Raw genomic sequence first — 7,166 nt, forward strand, 5'->3', positions numbered from 1 at the left:
TATTTAATTTGATATATTTCATATTTTCGTATGGAATGAGTCGTTCAAAAGATGATCTGATTTTTTCCATTCTTTTTACCTGCTTAACTATGCTGGTTAATTATTCATATTCATATTTTCTCTATATATACAAATACCTTTATTCCTAGCCTCATTATTACTTTGTCTTTGTTTTCATATTATTCATTGTTTACCCCGCTGACTCTCTCTATGTGCACACCTTGTGTTCTGCTTCCTCTTCTCTAATCTCTATACGCTGCTTCGTTTTGCCTGCTTTTCTCACACGCTCTTTAAGAGCGAGAATGCCCAATTCACTTCTCATGCAGCCTAAGTAATTTTTTATGATTTATTGTGCTTTTTATTCAATTTTTATTGATTTCCCTCCTTTTCCACATCTGATTATTCTCTTCTGGCTCCAGCTACTGACTGTTGCTTCTTACCGCACGTACTCCGCTCAGCAACCTACGTCTACTCACCTGCCTTATTGCTTTCGTTTCGTTTCTTTTGTGTGTATTTTTGAGACTTTTGCATATTGCGCATATTTTGTTTGGGTCTTGTGCCCAGTTTTCCAGCTTAAAGCCACATTTTTCGTTTTCGTTTCGTTTCGTTTTCGCTTTATTCGAGTATTGTTCGCATCACAATTTCAGTCTGCATCCGAGTCCGAATTTGTATCCGTATCTGTGTCTCTAAATGTATCTGTATATGTTAATGTTGTTGCCTTTTCTTTCTTGGGGCTCAGCTGGTGGCGTTTTTTGTGGACTTTGATGGCTCAGCATTTGCATTTCGTTTTATATTGAAATTCATTTTAGTTATTTATGTTCAAGCTGCGCTTTTTTTCTCTCTTAATATTTTCTTTCAAGTCACCAGCCAAAACAACAACAAACGAATCGTTGATTGGGCGGCTCCGATTTGTGTTATTATAATATAATATTCGTTAGATGTCTGTATCGTAATTTGTTGTTATTCATTGTGGAGTTAATTGCATTGCATAGATGTCAATGCAATTAAACTGGTAAGCAAAAAGGATATTTGCTTATTGAATTGAATTCAAATTGCAGCTGTTGCTGCTGCCGTAGCTGATGTGCATTATAATTACGCAATATGTGTATCAAAATCTATATTTATATATATATATATATATTTCGACACAAGCCAACTAACTAACGTTAAACCGAACAGACACTCGGCTCGGCTTCATTCAATTGTCGAAATTGCATAATTATGTCGATAAGGCAAATTCACAACGATGCGTGATTGCCTCTGTAGGGGAGTGTGGCTACATACACACACACATACTGACACATCTGTGTGTGCGTTTCAATTTGCATTAATTAAAATTGACAGGCCGAAAATGTTGCACACAGTTTGAAAGCTTCGAATTTGCTGCGAAAAGCTTTACATTTATTTTAATTTCTTTTATTTTTGGTTTATGAAAAGTCGCGTTAAGTGACTGAAGGCACTAAACATAAAAATGCAGTCGTTGATGAATGTGAAACAGAAATGGGAAAAGAAAAAGAGCTGGAAAATAATTATATGAGTGGCTTAAATGCCTGGCAGGTTCTTTAAAATGCGTGAAATGGGAAAAGGCCTTTAACCCGGCGAGTAACTCTGTGTGAGAATGAAAGAAAAAGAACCGGGTTTGCAGGCAGAGTGCACTACAGCCAGCGAATTTAGTGAAGTGTTTGTGGCTTAGTGAGCGTCAGAGTTGCTTAAATGGAGTTTATGACTAGATGTGTGTGGGAGAGAGAGTGTGTATGTGTGTGTGTGAAAGCTTGGGGACAGAGCTGAGGATTACCAAATGGACGAAATGGTCTTGGTTGGCGAAGGATAGCGCAGGGTAACCGTAACATAACATGGAGTAAATCAAATAGTGAAAGCTCGAAGATATTAAATGGGAAGGATAACATCATGTAGATCGAAAAGGTATCACAATTTCTGACAAGCAGACTAACTGGGTATTACTTCAAAAATAGAACGCTAGATGAGACATTTGATGACATTTGCTGACATGTGACATGTGTCTAGTAGCTTCACTGTTTGTAATGAGTCTGTTCGACTTGTAGAGAACTGTCTGCTAGCTTGCAGTAGATCCGAATAAAGAAGATTATAAGATGCTGAAGGTAACTAAATAGATGCAAACATGGTAACTAGTGGAATCGACAACGCGACCAGACGCCATCAAACAGAGTGTTTGCTAGTCGCACAGTTTGTAAAACGTATCTTTGCGACTTTAATCAGTATTAGGACAACATTCTCAAAATATATTTCATGTGAATGTGAGTGCGAGTGCGAATGTTTGAGTGCTGTTTGCGTCAGCTAACATCGAGCAATCGACAATCAACAAATTGAACCGACTTGTGGAAGTCACCTAAAATAATTGTCAGAAGCAAATGCATTTTCCAATTAACACGCCAGTTGCCTTGTTCAAAATTTGCGTGTGAAGTTGTATCTGAGAGTTGGAGCTGAAGTTTGTTTTGTATCTGGAACTGAATCTGAATCTGAATCTGGTTGAGCAATGCTCTTGCTGCTGTTATAGATGCCAGAGCTATGAAACTCGCTCAAGTTTAGCCATGTGTGGGCACATTTGAAACTCACTTGGATTGCGCTTGGATGCAGTCAGTCAGTCAGTCAGTCAGTTAGTCCGTCGCCCACGCCAAAACCCCTCTGAGAGAAAGACAGACAGAGAGAGATTAACAAGCAGCCCGACGGATGCCCAGAGTTTGAAGTGTCGACATGAAGTCTCACAATTGCAAATGTTGTTTGCAGCACGGGTCTACCTTGTTATAAATAGACCCTGTAGTTGTTGAATAAATTGGTTTTAATTGGGTATATTGAGCATTAAGATGTGACGTGCATGGTCTCACTGCACTCATTGTTTGTTAAAAGAGGCCTCAAATATTTGTCTTTGCAGAGAAATCTTTTTTTGATTATTTTGGTATAATAATCTTTACATACTGAAGATTGAACAGGGTATCTAGCAGTCATTTTAGAGACTGCTGCTGTTGCTGCCATAATAAAGAAAAGGTGTATTTGAAGCACTTATTTGGCGCAAGATATCGCTCGATCGGAGTTTGAATTATGAAATCGCAGCAGGCCACTTGAGATACAACATTTTTGTTTGGATTGGTCTGAATGTGTTTGTTGGCCAACAGCTTTGGTTTCGGCTTCAACCCACTAGCCTCCGCCTTCGTGTCTGCTGTTGATGTCAAGTTCATAGGCAAAATGAAGCAAAGCTGAGAGCGAACTTGTAATGCAGTTTCACACGAGCATCAAAGATGCAGCATTGAGGGGCACTCGGTGCAAGAATTATTTTTATAAATTAGCAAAAAAAGGGGCGTCCAATGCGGTCGTTGTTGTTGTCGTGTTCTTCTCGTTGTAGATGATGTGGATGCTGTTGCAATTTTATGCGCAGACGCCTAAATTAAAAGCGACGCGAGGCGGCTGCCAACGAGGCGTTCCGCAAAAGGGGCACAGTTTGACAGGCAGTGGCACCGGCCTACACACAGACACACAGCTACAGATACATATGTAAATACAAATCTCTAGGCAGCAAAGGGTCATTAACATGCCCAACAGAGGAAAAAGGGAGCCGGGCAAAACCATGGAAAGCAAACGGCTGGCGACAAAAGCCGTGTAAAGCAGGCAGTCAGGGTTAAAGGGAGGGGAAGGTCCAGGGTAGGGTCGGGCAGGGTCGGTTAGAAGAGTTGCATCTAGCATGAACAGAGCGTGGAAAGCGCCTGTACAAACAGTCGTCCGACAAGCGACCCAGCCATGGAAACGAGTCTGTAATTGTGGGTGTCTGAAGCAGAGCCTAGTCAAGGGTTACCAGGGGCAGCATGATTGTGGAGGATACGAAGCAATTCACTGTGGCGATGTGAGTTTTGCTCCGCTTGGCTCTTGGCTGTACGTGCTCTGGTGGCAGTTTCTAAATGGCTAATGGAATGGGCTGAAGCATTGAAAGCCCTGAAGAGGGCCCATAGCGACGGGTCAGAGTTGGATTTTGTTTACATTTCGCAAGGGTTCCACCTCCAATACAGCTGTCGTTGCGATCAAAATCTAAATTCCATTATCAATTACCAAATGAAGAGCTTTAATCGGCAGTTATCGGGTAATTTACATAAGATAAGATGAGAACCGTTTACAAAGTAGCAATTGGTGGCTAGAAATATATTGTTAGAGTCGATATCAATCGGCGATAAGCTTCGATATGTTTCGATAACTGTTTGTATGCTTATCGGAACTTATTGAATAAATGCTATTGCCTTAAAATATATGTATGTTTTATAAATTACACTTGTTTTATTAAAAAGCTGTCGATATTTCAGTTCTCTTTAATTAATAGGAATCATTCAGATTTTCTTATTTATGGCGCTCTTTTGCTTTGATACTCGAAATATTATCTTCAATCTTTTTTGTATATAAGCAAATAAATCAAGTTTTTTCCATTTGAAACGTGTTGATTGTAAAGCACTTGAGACCTTTTCTGTACTAATTGCCGTTTTTTCTGTCTCTTTCAGGTAAATAAACGGATTTTTTTCACGGAATTATCCACGATTTAAGCCAGCAAAATTGTGGGTTGGCATAAATAAATTTGGCTCATTTATTAAAATGAGCAGAATGCGTTAAAAACGTTGCCAAATGGTAAACAAAAGTGCGGGTAAAAAACATAAAATCCATACAAATAAGAAACTTTTGCCTTTGTTTGCAGAAATTGCCCAGGGGAGGCAGACGGCAAAGAAGGGGCTTTGCTTTTTGTTTAGTTCGGCTGGAAACATGAGACCGCACTTTATGATGTCCAATTTGTTAATGTCTCTATAGAATGCAATGCGCTATGCGGCTCACTATTTGGCTATTATTTAGGACCGAAGTTAATGACCTTTCGAATGAGGCCCTAGAATGAGCTATCCTCTCTCTAGTTTTATGTTTCGCCACTTTCTTAGTGGAAAACATTTCCTGTGCCTAATCTACTACAGACATGCAACAGCCACGAGTGACGCTTTTCATTAGGCCTGATATCATTATATATACCAATTGGTAGGAAAGCGGTTATTAACGTGATTAGCTTGGGTGATAAACTCCATTTGCTACAGTCGAAAAAATCCAAAGCAGCGCAATTCAGCAAATCCGTATTCAAGACTTTTAGCTTTCTAAAAAACATATTAACTAGAAGAACTTACAAGAAAACATTTGAACAAATTTATTTAAGTACAAATTAGAATAAAAGTTTAAATTAACAAAAAGATGAAAATTAATGTTTAAGATTGATTTAACTAAAATATAATTATTTGACGAATATTCTGGATATACAAATTTCGTTAAGGAAATTATATTTTGCTGTTTTGTAACTTTTATAGACAACAATTGTAAGTTTTCTCTGAGTGTAACTTTCACTATCCATAAAGGCCGACTAATGTCAGCTATTATCGGCCTTCTCATGCTCTAGTTAATAGTTAATAGGTAATGTCTTATAGACCGATGGTTAATCAAATGGCTGACCCCCAATATTACATCGGATGGACATATGTTTGTGCCACACTCACGCTTTTAGGTCATAGATCAGTTGAGGTGGCAAGAATTTGAGTCGGTTTCAATTAGCATTTAGCTGCGGAAGATTTCCAGCTTGCCAGTTGACAGACAAATAGACAAACAGACAAACATTGAGAGCTGAAGGTTCTTTCAGCCATTGATTTATGTGTGTTCGGAATTAGCATTCGTCGACGATGTCTTGTTGTTTGTCTTCTGGGAAGTTGAAAGACAGGCGCTGCCCAGACAATCAACTATTTGTACAGTTTACGCTTGGCTGGCGAGCCGCTAGAACTGAGTGTGGCCCTAATGGCTGCTTAAAGTGACCAAAATGAGTTCGTTTGGCTCGTGGGGCCCCCCAACTTCAAAGCTAAGTGCTCTCAATTAGCGAAGGTGGAGTAAATTCGGGACCGACTTTAATTGGAGGCAGGCGTGAAGAATAATTTATTGGACCACAAAATTGTCACTCGATGATTGGCTAACAAATTTGAAACTGTGAATGGGCAAGAGTAGGAGAGCTATGTACATCAACGAGAATGAAGCTACATAAGAATCAATATTCAAGTTCCAAATCTCTTAGTTTTATTATCTAAGTAGTCATATCTCTATACACAATTTATATACTATTTACAACTATATTTGAAGCGTAGACTTGTCCGATTCGTTAAGCTTACTCATATCTTCATATGAATTAAAAGAACCATTTAAGATTACCATAACAGCTACCGTTTCTATTGTTCATTCTGAAACCAGTTGCGACAAAGCGCAAATAGTTTGCCTAGTTTTGCCGGTGTCAACATTTTTGGACACACTCTGAGCTAGTTTTATGCATTTTATTGGTAGAGTTTGTTTTTGTTAAACGCTTTTTAAACGCGACGTTTCAAAAGCCATCTCCAAATGCTTCTCTTTTTATATTTTTATGATTTGTCGCGTTTTTTGGATGCGGTATTTTGGCATTTTTGGCGTTTTTGGCACTAATTTGACAAGGTCGTCTTGGCTGGCTTTTGTCTCGATGTCGTTATTTTTGTTGTTTTTTTTTTCTTTCTTTGGAACTCGCGAACACGTTCGACTCGCATACATTTGCAGCTTAATAATTTATTTGAGTTGTTAATTAAGCCCGCTGGCTGCCCCTTTGTCCGGAATGTGTTTCTTTGAATTTGGGGCTTTGTGTGTGCATTTTAAATATATTTGCATAAAACATTTGACCACTCATCTTTTGGGTGCGAAATCGGTGCTGTGAAATCTATTCATATAAATTAGTGGGTCATTTTCGCCGCTTGACCCCAAATACATTTATTTTAGTGGCCGCAACGGATTTCCTGTTAGAAAGGCTCTGGGAGCGTCTCTCTCAAATTGAAATTGATTGCCGAATTCAGTTCGTGACTAGCCAAAAAGGGCAGACAATTAACCCTGCTATGACCAGGATAACTGTGAGTGTGACCCACCTGCACAATCCGAAGTCCACTTCACTTTGAACTCGTTACGTAATCGTGCTGCGAGCAGGAGTCATAGACTCTGATGGGGCTCTGCTTTAATTAACGAGCTAGATTTTCAACGATAAGGCAGCGACGACAAAGCTAATTAAATTATAAACTAAGCCTACGCTCTGCCAGGCAAACGGGCCGATGGCCAAAGCGGAGAGC

The sequence above is a fragment of the Drosophila hydei genome, unplaced genomic scaffold (assembly GCF_003285905.1).
Source record: "Drosophila hydei strain 15085-1641.00,03,60 unplaced genomic scaffold, DhydRS2 tig00000060-arrow-pilon, whole genome shotgun sequence".
Classification (NCBI taxonomy): Eukaryota; Metazoa; Arthropoda; class Insecta; order Diptera; family Drosophilidae; genus Drosophila; species Drosophila hydei.